Raw genomic sequence first — 12628 nt, 5'->3', positions numbered from 1 at the left:
CGGCAGAGAACGCAGTACTCGTTCGCTCTTCTAGAGAGAACCGAGGTTACGTTTAGTAACCGAGTACGTTCTCTTACGAGAGCTCTCTCGTACTGCGTCTTAGCTAAGGCGCTACGGGAACCCGATGTAAAACGCCGTGCGCGCAGGGATCACACACCGATAAACCTGAAGCAACGCCCAGGATTTACAGTGCACAGTCACCTGAGGGACTCACAGAGAGTCCGGGACAGAAAAGGGGGAAAGCCCTCCGTCCCATATCTAGCAGCATCCGTAGATGCGGCAATATGACATCACACAGCCGAGGCAAGGCCTGACAAATGTGGCAATGCGGGTCTTACGCAATACTGCCCATATAACAGTCGGCAGCGCATAGCGCTCATGAATTCAGAATTTCCCTCAGGGCCCTGATTCTTCTATACCGACAGCAGCCTTGCTTGCAAGGCGGGAACCTCCAGGTTATAGAACCTGATAAATGTAGACGGCGAGGCCCAACCCGCCGCCATACATATATCCTGCAAGGAGATCCCAGTAGACCACGCCCACGACGAGGCGACGCCTCTTGTGGAGTGTGCTCTGACGCCCAACGGGCACTGAAGGCCCCTGGAAGCGTAAGCTAACGCTATGGCGTCAACTATCCATCTGGATAGAGTCTGTCTCGAAACAGCCATTCCTTTGGAACGTCCACCGAACGAGATAAATAGCTGCTCCGTCTGCCGAAAGGCAGCAGAGCGAGACACATAAGCTCTTAAAACCCTGACAGGGCAAAGAAGACTCGAGTCTCCATCCTCCCCTGACACCGGCAGGGCAGACAGGGCAATAACCTGAGCCCGAAACGGTGTGTTGAGGGATTTCGGCACATAACCGTGCCTAGGTTTGAGTATGACCCTTGAGTCATTGGGCCCAAACTCCAAGCACGACTGGCTCACCGAGAGCGCGTGCAAATCACCCACACGCTTCACAGAAGCGAGAGCCAACAAGAATACTGTCTTGAACGACAGATGCTGAAGGCTAACCGATTGGATAGGCTCAAAAGGGGGACCCTTTAAGGCCTCCAAAACTGCCGCGAGGTCCCACATAGGGACTGACGGAGGTCTGGGAGGATTCAGCCTCCTAGCTCCTCTGAGGAACCGGATGACTAAATCGTTCCTTCCTATTGACTGACCGGACGCCGTTTCAGAAAACGCCGCGATGGCCGCCACATAAACTTTGAGCGTGGATGGGGCTCTGCCCTTATCCAACAGCTCCTGTAGGAAGGAGAGGACCTCCGTCACCTCACAACTAAGGGGTGAATAACCTCGAGCTGTGCACCAGCTGGAGAACACCAACCACTTCGAGGCATACAGACGTCGTGTCGACGGAGCTCTAGCCTGAGTGATGGTATTTAGCACTCCCACTGCGAGATCAGCGGGTAACCGTTGAGTGCCCATACATGGAGGGACCACAACTCCGGTTGAGGGTGCCAAATCGAGCCCCTGGCCTGCGAGAGGAGATCTCTCCTCAACGGTACCGGCCATGGGGCGACATCTGCTAATTGCATCAAATCTGGGAACCATGGTTGGTTCTTCCAAAGAGGTGCCACAAGCAGTATTGAACATCTCGTTTCTCTCACCCGTTCTATCACCTGCGGAAGGAGGGAGACGGGAGGGAACGCATAAAGCGGGCAGCACGGCCACTTCCGTGACAGCGCGCTTTCGTTCTTGGAAAAGAATGCGGGGCAGTGAGCGTTTTCGTGGGACGCAAAGAGGTCCACCTCCGCCATGCCAAATCTCTCCCACAACAGCCGAACTGTTTGCGGGTGTAGAGACCATTCGCCCGTAGGGACATTGCCTCTGGACAGCCTGTCTGGACCCAGATTCTGCAGTCCAGGCACATGCACTGCTCTCAGCGAGCGCACGTTGCGTTGAGCCCAAATCAGGAGGCGTTCCGTCAGCCTGTACAGGTTTCGGGACCCGAGACCGCCCTGGCGATTTATGTAGGACACCACGGACATGTTGTCCGAACGGACTACGACGTGGTGATCCTTGATATGGGGACAAAAGCGCGTCAGCGCGTTCTCCACTGCCAGCATTTCCAGGCAGTTGATATGATGGAGCTTTTCCCGTTCTGACCATAGGCCAAAGGACGGTGTGCCTTCGATCAGCGCTCCCCATCCCGAAGTGGAGGCGTCTGTCTACACCATTTTCACACTCGGGAAAGTCCCCAGGCTTACACCTGATCGGTACCAGCAGTTCGCTGTCCAAGGTGCTAGAGCTGCAACACAGCTCTGATCGACCTTGAAATGCAGCCGGCCAGACGCCCACGCTCTGCGCGGCACCCGAGCCTTCAGCCAGAACTGCAGGGGGCGCATGCGGAGCAGGCCCAGCCGCAGAACCGGAGATGCTGAGGCCATGAGACCCAGCATCTTTTGACAGTGTTTGAGCGACACAGTCGCGCCGCAGCGGAAAGAACTCGCTGCGCGCTGAATGCCCATCGTGCGCTGTGGTGACAGTCGCGCCGTCATGGAACACGAGTTCAGAACTATACCCAGAAACAGGATCGTCTGACTGGGGTTCAGCGAACTCTTCGCCCAATTGACACTGAGGCCGAGCTTCTCGAGGTGATCGAGTAAAACGGCCCTGTGGTCCACGAGCTCCGCTCGTGATCGGGCCAGAACCAGCCAGTCGTCCAAATAATTCAGCACTCGTATGCCTCTGAGTCTGAGAGGAGCGAGCGCTGCATCCATGCACCTCGTAAACGTACGAGGAGCTACGGACAAGCCGAATGGCAGGACTGCAAACTGGTATGCCTGGCCCTCGAAGGCGAATCTCAAAAACCGCCTGTGGTTTGACGCTATCTGTATTTGAAAATACGCGTCCTTCAGATCTATTGACATGAACCAGTCCCCTCCGCGAATCTGCGCGAGGAGCTTCCTGGTCGTGAGCATTTTGAAACTGCGTTTCATCAATGCCTTGTTCAGCTGTCTTAGATCCAGTATGGGCCTGAGACCCCCGTCTCTCTTGGGCACCAGAAAGTATCTGCTGTACAGCCCCCCCTCGCTTTGAGCTTGAGACACAGGCTCTACAGCCCCTTTGCTCAACAGTTTTGATATTTCGGCCCGAAGTATGTGTGCTACTTCTGTTTTGACCGTAGTTTCGACGCGCGCTGAGAAGCGCGGTGGGCGCCGAGAAAACTGTAGCGAGAAGCCTCTCTTTATAATGCCTAGCACCCAATCCGAAACCCCTGGAAGCGCTGACCATGCATCTGCATGAATGGCTAAGGGCTGGATGTGACACGCGCTCTGTTGACTGGGCAACGGCGGCGCTCGAGTGTGCTGCGCATCTGAGGCGGGGAGCGCGCTGATCACAGCGGGCAGATCGCTCATCCTCGACCCCGTTCCGGCGCTTAACCGACTGGAGGGAGGCTGAGCGGGTCCCGTGGGACTCAATATATCTGCGAGTAACCGTGGGCTGCATGTGTGCACTTTTACCACTTCCAACTCGCCGTCTGCCTGTGCAGAATGTACGTGCACGGGCCTCGTTTTTACAGAAGCTCCGCGCCGTAAGTGACATAGTGTATGTGGGCACTGGGAAGTGGGCACGTTTACTATGCGGCGCGCTCGACCGATCTGTGTCGATCTTATGTGCGCCAGCCCTGTGTGCAGGGCTGTGCTTACATGCGGGGATGGGCACTGGGTAGTGGGCATCGTCACTGCATTTAAAGCACCATCGGCCGTGGCCGGACGAGCGTGCACGGGTTTCGTTTTTACAGAAACCACATGACGCGTGTGACATAGTAATTGTGGGCACTGAGGGGTGGGCACGTTTACTATGTAGTGTGCGCGACCGACTTGAGTCGACATTATGAGCGCAGGCCCTGTGTGTAGGGCTGTGCTTACATGTGGAGATGGGCACTGAGGAGTGGGCATCGTCACAACATTTATAGCACCATCGGCCGTGGCCGGAACACCAGAAAAAACACTGTTTTTGTGAAACATCTGGGTAGCCGTGATAACGGCTTTTGTGTGCAGGCAAGCGGGCACTCGTGCAGGCTTGCGCATTGCAGAAGACACTGAGGCAGTCGCAACTCTTGGAACTGCAACAGCGGCGCGCTTGGGTGAGAGCTCGGCCGCAGCGGAACTCGAACACCGGCGCTTTCCCAGCAGTGCTAGGATGCTTTCGGGGCTTCTGGCTTCACCGCAATCCTCTGCCGCGACTCCCGCGGCGCGGGGCGACGGCTCGAAGAGCGAGAACGGGGTCCCGAGCTGCGTTGCTGACGCTGTCGTGATGGCGCAGCAGGAGGCGGTGGGCGTGACTGAGAGCTCTGTGGGGCCGGTCTAGAGCGGCTAGCTGCAGAACTGGAGCGCTTCGGCAAGAAGTGCTTGAACGCCTGTGAAGCTTTCTGGTACTCGGCGAATCTCTCCACAAACTCGTTGACGGAAGATCCAAAGAGGCCGGCAGGAGTTAGCAGAGCGTCAAGAAACGCAGCGCGCTCAGACTCCTTGATGTCAGAAAGCGTCAGCCACAAATGCCTCTCAGCCACCGTAGCGGAAGCCATAACCCGTCCCATGGCCTGTGCAGCGGACTTAGTAGCGCGGAGGGAGAGATCCGAAGCACTCCTCAGATCCGCGAGACAGATCGCTTCAGGTCCCATCTCATCCAGCTTGCGGAGAAGATCGCCCTGGAAAACCTGTAGCGTCGCCATGGTGTGTAACGCAGACGCAGCCTGCCCAGCAGCAGAGAATATCCGTGCAAGCAGCGATGACGTCATGTGGCAGGCTTCGGATGGCAACGCCGCCTTAGTCCGCCATCCAGCAGAGGGCGGGCAAAGGTGCGCTGCTATAGCCTGTTCCACCGGCGGAAGTGACAGGTAGCCTCTGTTCTTAGCACCGTCCAGTGTGGAGAATGCTGACGAAACAGATGAGTGGATTCTCGCAGAGAATGGAGCGTCCCAAGCCTTCGCCACTTCTTCGTGAAGCTCAGGAAGAAAAGGGGAGTGTTTTGAGCTTGAGGAAGAGCGCTCATCCGGAAGATAGCTACCATCCAGCCGGGAACGTGAAGGGGGCGCTGGTGCAGACCACTCGAGGCCGAGGCTCGCCGCGGCCAACGAGAGTACACGCATCAGCTCCTCAGCCTCTGAGCAGCGGGCGCGAGATCCACGGAGCTCGCCCAACCCTCACTGCCCGAAGCAAGCAGAGAGCACGTGTCTTCTTCCTCCGACGCGGGCCTGAGATCCACTTCCTCCGATGACGCGTCGGCAAGCAGCGGACGCTGAGCATCGGGAAGCGATGCAGGGGAGACCGGCGAAGCGGAGGGAACCGGCGAGCTCGGCCGAGCTGGAGGCGGTTCTGGTAGGCGCTGCGAGCGGCGCTTCTTACGGCGCTGCGGCGCAGCGGATGATGCAGGCTTCGAGAAGGATGCCAGGCGAGTCCTCAGAGTCACCATAGGCATCAACTCGCAATGAGGACATCCGCCATCAGCGAGCGCGAGCGCTGCATGGTCTTCACCCAGACAGGAGACGCAGATGACATGACGATCTCCTTCGCTGAGCGGGGTTCTGCACGAGCCGCACGAAGGCATCTTTAAAAAGACGCAGCTCTTTTGTGAATGTGCGTCGCAGGGCGAACACACACACAGAATATCACAGAACAAGGATTATAAAGGATATGGGCGCCGGATAGCGCAGCAGGAACGGCAGTGGAAGGCGGCGGTGCCAGCGGCTTCAAGATGGCTCGTCCTGCTGATATGCTCTTCCAGACGGCGCTTGCTTCCTCGTGATCCAGCGATGCGTGAGCTTCGCTGAAGAGATGAAAAATCAGGTGAGTCAGCCTTTTCGAGCTCCTTTTATAGGTTGGGCCACACCCGTTTCGGCGGGAAGTGGCAAGAAGGGCGCGAAGCGCCCTTATTGGTCTGATGTTGCATCAGCCTGCGCTCGATAGGCTGTGCAGTTGCCGCAGAACAAGCCAATGAGCGAGCGAGCCGTCTCGCCTATGGCTGTGTACTGCTGCAAATGCGCTTTACAAAAATACAAAATTAAGGATAATTTTTTGCTTCAGTATTTCGTGAAAAGAGACTTTTCCCGTAGCGTCTTAGCTAAGACGCAGTACGAGAGAGCTCTCGTAAGAGAACCCAAAAGTTCTTAGTGCAGTGAAACCTAGCACCATTCTTCAAGAACAAATGCCTAGTTTTTCAAGGTGGAAATCTGTTCGTTTCTCAGCTTATAAAACCAAATTCTAAATTCTTAAAAGCATTTAATGGGATTTTTATGAGGGCACCAACACTATGGTATTGGAATATCAAGATGTAACAGTGTTAGGAACATATCATGTACCTGATCCTGTAAAAACCTCATATTACTTGGCTGAGCAAACGTCAGATGTAATGACTTTGCCAAGATGACTGCCCACACTAGTACAGATCCCTCACCACATTAACAGCTAACATCCTTTGTCCAGTCGCAAACCTCTCCGGATGTAGGAAATAGCCTGGGAGTCTTGGTTACAAATGGTTTCCTTTTTCATATTGTGTTTATGTTATTTCATACATCCCCTGTACTGTCTAATGATCTGTGGTGAGCAGCTTGTTTCCTTAAGAGAGTTAACACTGTCATAGAATGCTGACTCTATATGGAAATTTCATCAGGCATTTACAAATGGCACCACGAAAGTGTCCTTTAAGGACCATTGGCTATTTCTAAGTATTTTCTGCCTTGATTTGTTTCTGAAAAGATCATAAAAGACTGTCAGAGAAGCACAGCCACTGGCATCATTACTGTGATTTAAAGCAAATATCTGCACACTGAAGATGACTGTCATGTGCAGCAGATTGTTTGCACTGACAGGGATCAATCGTATGACTTGAGTTGTGTATCTCTGTCATAAACATCTTGTGACAGGAAACAGATGCAATGGGGGATGAAGGCTAGAAATATTTTCACACTTTTTGCATAATTTGCAAAATTTACAGCTTGATTTGACATAAATTAGATTTTTAAAAATAAGTGAATTCAAGTGTAATTCATGTGCGATAAGCAGCTCTCCACCAGCCTGCGTGAGTAAAGTCCTCTGACAGAGGAGGAGTCAGAGCACCTTGGCTGTGGATTTAAGCGAGTTCAGTAAACAGAGCCAGGCCACAGTCTCCTGTGGAGCTGCAGAGGGCATCCAGGTTGACCAGAGTCACAGTCATTTTCAAGATGAACAACCTTGTCCTCCTGCTCTAAGTATATCTGCTGGATTTCCAGTTGTGCAGAGCAGCTCCCTCAATCCACCCCACTAAGGACAGATGTCAGCCTTCTGTGCCACAGCTCTGACCCTGCCAGTGACACACAGCTGGATGGAGTCTCAGCAGTGCTGGGGCTGGAGATGCTGTTGTTTCAAGCATTATGTCAGAGAGGAAAGAGTGTGATCCCAGAGCACCGGTGGCTGAATTCAGAATGAGATTAGAGGAAAGTAGGTTAATGGAAATCATAGTGTACTTCACCTCTCATCTACTCTTCCTCTCGCTCTCATACTGGTTTGTAAAGACATACAGTGTTTCATCATGGCAACATTTAGTCTTACAAATCTCAAGACTTCCAAGGCACCTTAACGTCATGTCTAATGAACAAGATTCAAGTGCGCTTTAGAGACCAAGAGGGTACTGAATAACTACAATGCTTGTTTGTCATTAGTACCCTGTAAAATAACATGGTATTTTTAATTTAAGTCAAATATCTGCTAAAACGATGCACATTGGCTAATGGCAGCAAGAAAAGTAGAAAGTAGTCGATTTTCTTTTCATTTTTTTTTCTGAAAAGTAATACATTTTGTTGTTGGAAAAAGCTGCTTGCTTACCAAGGCTGCATTTATTTGAACAAAAATACAGCAAAACATCAATATTTAAAAAAAAAATGAATTTCTTTTGTAAAACATTATGCTGATTTGCATAAAACATTTCTTATTAATATTAATGCTAATAACACAGTTGTGATGCTTAATATATATATGATATATAATATATTTTGTTTGTTTAAATGGTATTTTGTGGAAGTGCCCTTGTGGTAAAAAGTAAATAAAATAAAATACATTTTACAAACTCTTGAAAAAGACGAACTGGGAAAGCAGCTGATGATATCAAAAGCCTCTGTATTGAAGCGGTCACTTTGATATTCAGCACTTTTAAATTAAACAGCCTGTCAAGCTTTAAACTCAGTTGGGAACAGTCTTGAATCTTGCAACTGCATTCCCCTCCAGTGTTATTTTAGTAAAATCAAAATGTTACAAAAGCAATTTGTGCTTGGCAAGAGGTACTGCATTTTGTGAAGAGGGATTCTCAATACTCAATCATCAGAAATGTCACAGAAGAGGGTTTTGCTTGAAAAGTGGAAAACTGATGTGCTGACGTAGTTTCAATTCTCTGTTCACTTATGCATTGTTTTGTTGACAAATCCATGTCTTATTTCATGTCTGCTCGACTTCCGCACAACTAAGAAAAAAAAATAAAATAAAAAAATAAATGCTGTATTGACATACTGCTCACTGCAATAGATAATTTCTGTCTTGTCTAAAATTTGTTAACAGGTTTCACTAGAAAATGACAGCCAAGTGTATATTAAAGGACCCGTTAACACCAGAATGAAAATTTGCTAGAAATGTACTCATAACTCAAACTCAAAATAATGTCAAACCTCTGGGAACATGTTTAAAGTTTCAAATGTTTTCAGAAACAGTTAAGGAATGATGAAGAGACGTGACTGCAGGAAATAAACATTGGTGTTGGAGCATTGTGGGAGGTGATAATTGTGTCCTCATGCACATTTCACTCCTGCTTGTGGATGATTAATCATAGAGGTGTCAGTGTTGATTATCAAAATATAAGTGATGACAGAAAGTCTAGTTATAACACAAAACTGTCCTTTCAGATGTTAAAAAAGCACAGCAGAAACCTTTAGTGGTGAGGTGTCATTAATCAAGAGCGCTGGATGTAGGAAGAGGGGTGAGAAGGTGAGATGAGATTTGGTGCTCAGGGCTTATTTTCAGCCTCCATCCTTGAAGCAAAAAATTAATCAAAAGAAAAATATCTCTCACTCGTGTGGATTCTCGTGGTGTAGCTCACCTCCAAAGCGTCTGGCATTTTCATTTTGTTGCATCAGCATCTGTACTGGCCTTTGAATAATGCGTGCATTTTTTGGTAAAAATCGTCCAGAACAGATCTCATTGAAAAGTGATTTATCACAGTACACATCAACTCAAATCATATTTATAGCACTCCATGTCCCAATACCACACAAAGTGTTTGCATGAGATAATATTTCAGTATTTTATTTGCACATTCTGGTTTCCCAGGAGACGCAAAAACGCAACACCTGTAATAATTACTCCTCCATGAAGAGGAACTGAAACTATCAATGGCCCAAAGCCTGGTTGTTTGATCCAAAAATCACTAAACTGAGCACAGCAGGAGCTCTCTTTACTGCCAGTTGCTGTAAGCTTAAAGGAAATAGTTCATGCACAAATTAAACTTTTGTCATCATTTACTCACCGTCACGTCGTTCCAAACCTGAATGACTATTTTTTTGTTTTTCTGTGGAAAATAAAAGAAGATTTGAGCAAAAGCAGCACTATAAAAGCATCATAAAAGTATATGACTCACACACTTTATTTCAAGTCTTCTAAACCATTTGAAAACACTATGTGTGGAACAGACCTAAATGTAACTATTATTCACTGAAAATCTTGTTTGACAGCTATGGTCACGGTTTACTTTTAATTCATTGTGAAGAGCAGCTTAGAATAATCTGCTATAAATAAGAAAGTCATACAAGCTTGAGTATATGATGAAACTTTTCATTTTTTAGTGTACACTTTCTCTCCTTCCTTCCTTCGATAACATTGGGAAACTGAAAAAAGGCAACTAGAACAACAAGAAATATAATTCATTTTATTTGTTGCTAAAGCATTAACATATATGAAAAAAAAAATTAAGGCATCTGAAGCATATATTTTTCTAATTTATTTACTCCACTGACTAACTCTACTGCTTATAATTACAAGCAAATATTTTATTAGTTCAGTCTAACAATTACATCATAGATATTCTTACAACAATCTTTTTTTTTCACAAGCAGAAGAAACTGTTATATTTAGAATCACCAAAGTATAATGCTCATGGTTAAAGGGTTAGTTCACCCAGATAGCAAATTTATGTAATTAATAACTTACCCTCATGTTGTTTCAAACCCGTAAAACCTCCGTTTATCTTTGGAACACAGTTTAAGATATTTTAGATTTAGTCCGAGAGCTCTCAGTCCCTCCATTGAAAATGTATGCACGGTATACTGTCCATGTCCAGAAAGGTAAGAAAAACATCATCAAAGTACTCCATGTGACATCAGAGGGTCAGTTAGAATTTTTTGAAGCATCGAAAATACATTTTGGTCCAAAAATAGCAAAAACGATGACTTTATTCAGCATTGTCTTCTCTTCCGTGTCTGTTGTGTGAGAGAGTTCAAATCAAAGCAGCTGGATATCCGGTTCGCGAACGAATCATTCAGTTCACCAAATCGAACTGAATCGTTTTAAACGGTTCCCCTCTCTAATACGCATTAATCCACAAATGACTTAAGCTGTTAACTTTTTTAATGTGGCTGACACTCCCTCTGAGTTCAAACAAACCAATATCCCAGAGTAATTCATGTACTCAAACAGTACACTGACTGAACTGCTGAAGAGAGAACTGAAGATGAACACCGAGCCGAGCCAGATAACGAACAAAACATTGACTTGTTCACGAGTCAAGAACCGTTTCTGTCAGACGCGTCCGATTCGTGAACCGAGGAGCTGATGATACTGCGCATATGTGATTCAGCGTGAAGCAGACCGACACACAGGGCGTCTGAACTGAACTGATTCTTTTGGTGATTGATTCTGAACTGATTCTGCGCTAGTGTTATGAGCGCGGGTAAACCGAAGGCTTGAATCAAGAGCAATCATCGCAAATGACACCATTACGTCGACCGCAAAAGAAAGAACTACTGGTGATCCGAAAACCGATGCAACCGGTTCTTGAATCGTGAACGAGTCAGTCTATTGTTTGTTATCTGGCTCGGCTCGGTGTTCATCTTCATTTCTCTCTTCACAGCAGTTCAGTCAGTGTACTGTTTGAGAGCATGCATTACTCCGGGATATTGGTTTGTTTGAACTCAGAGGGAGTGTCAGCCACATTAAAAAAGTTAACAGCTTAAGTCATTTGTGGATTCATGCGTATTAGAGATGTAAACCGTTTAAAACGATTCAGTTCGATTTGGTGAACTGAATGATTCGTTAGTGAACCGGATATCCAGCTGCTTTGTTTTGAACTCTCTCTCACAACAGACACGGAAGAGAAGACAATGCTGAATAAAGTCGTAGTTTTTGTTATTTTTGGACCAAAATGTATTTTCGATGCTTCAAAAAATTCTAACTGACCCTCTGATGTCACATGGACTACTTTGATGATGTTTTTCTTACCTTTCTGGACATGGACAGTATACCGTACACACAGCTTCAATGGAGGGACTGAGAGCTCTCGGACTAAATCTAAAATATCTTAAACTGTGTTCCAAAGATAAACTGAGGTTTTACGGGTTTGAAACAACATCAGGGTAAGTTATTAATTACATAAATTTGCTATCTGGGTGAACTAACCCTTTAACAACTACAATCTCAAAAATAAAGGCACAAAAGCCATCACTGGGGTGGTACTCCTTCAAAAGGTACTAATATGCACCCTTTAGGTGAGAGTGTATGGCACATCAGCCATAACTCATTCAAAAACAGCCAGAAGCCTTGGAGTTCTGATTGATGATCAGCAAAATTTTTCACAGACCACATTGCTAAAACTGTCCGATCCTGCAGATTTGCTTTATTCAACATCAAGAAGATCAGGCCCTTTCTTTCAGAAAATGCTGCACAACTCCTTGTTCAAGCTCTTGTTTTGTCCAGGCTGGATTATTGCAATGCCCTCTTGGCAGGTCTTCCAGCAGTTCTATCAAACCTTTACAATTAATCCAGAACACGGCAGCAAGATTAATTTTTAATGAGCCGAAAAGAATACATGTCACACCTCTTTTTATCAATTTGCACTGGCTACCAATAGCTGCTCGCATAAAATTCAAGGCATTGATGTTTGCATACAAAACCACCACTGGCTCTGCACTCCTTTACCTAAATTCATGACTTCAGACTTATGTGCCCTCTAGAAGCTTGCATTCTGCAAGTGAACGTTGCTTGATTGTGCCATCCCAAAGAATCACAAAGTCACTTTTATTTTTATCATATTATTTAAAAGCCCTTGCTATGTGTACTGCATTTAAGCTGACTTGTTATAGCACTTGTATATCATTGCTCTTTTGTTGATTTTGATTGCTTTCATTGTCCTCATTTATAAGTTGCTTTTGATAAAAGCGTCTGCTAAATGACTACATGTAGGGGAGAGCAGGGGCGAAAGTACCATTTTTCAGAAAAACATCATTTTAAAAGATAATGTTGTAGACAGAGATATATTTCTGCTGTGGTCAATAACTCATAAGTGTGGTCTATCAATACCAGGTGGTATTTTGTAGAAATGTAGAAAGGCTTCAGTATAATTTCAATTTGAACATAAGTTGCACATTGTTACTTTTGACCCCATCGGTT

General features: G+C 46.9%; 1 long non-coding RNA gene across 1 annotated transcript; it reads right to left on the bottom strand.

Moving 5' to 3' along the window:
• Positions 1-9873: 9873 nt before the first annotated feature.
• Positions 9874-12414, bottom strand: LOC132152433 (uncharacterized). The gene is made up of 2 exons (XR_009436506.1): positions 11635-12414; positions 9874-10117 (listed from the first exon to the last, which is right to left on the bottom strand). It is a non-coding gene; the product is annotated as an uncharacterized LOC132152433 (long non-coding RNA).
• Between the last annotated feature and the right edge of the window lie 214 nt (positions 12415-12628).

Source organism: Carassius carassius, chromosome 11 (genome assembly GCF_963082965.1).
Source record: "Carassius carassius chromosome 11, fCarCar2.1, whole genome shotgun sequence".
In the NCBI taxonomy this organism is placed as follows: Eukaryota; Metazoa; Chordata; class Actinopteri; order Cypriniformes; family Cyprinidae; genus Carassius; species Carassius carassius.
The sequence above is the reverse complement of the archived record's forward strand: the minus strand, read 5'-3'. Positions and strand labels throughout refer to the sequence as shown.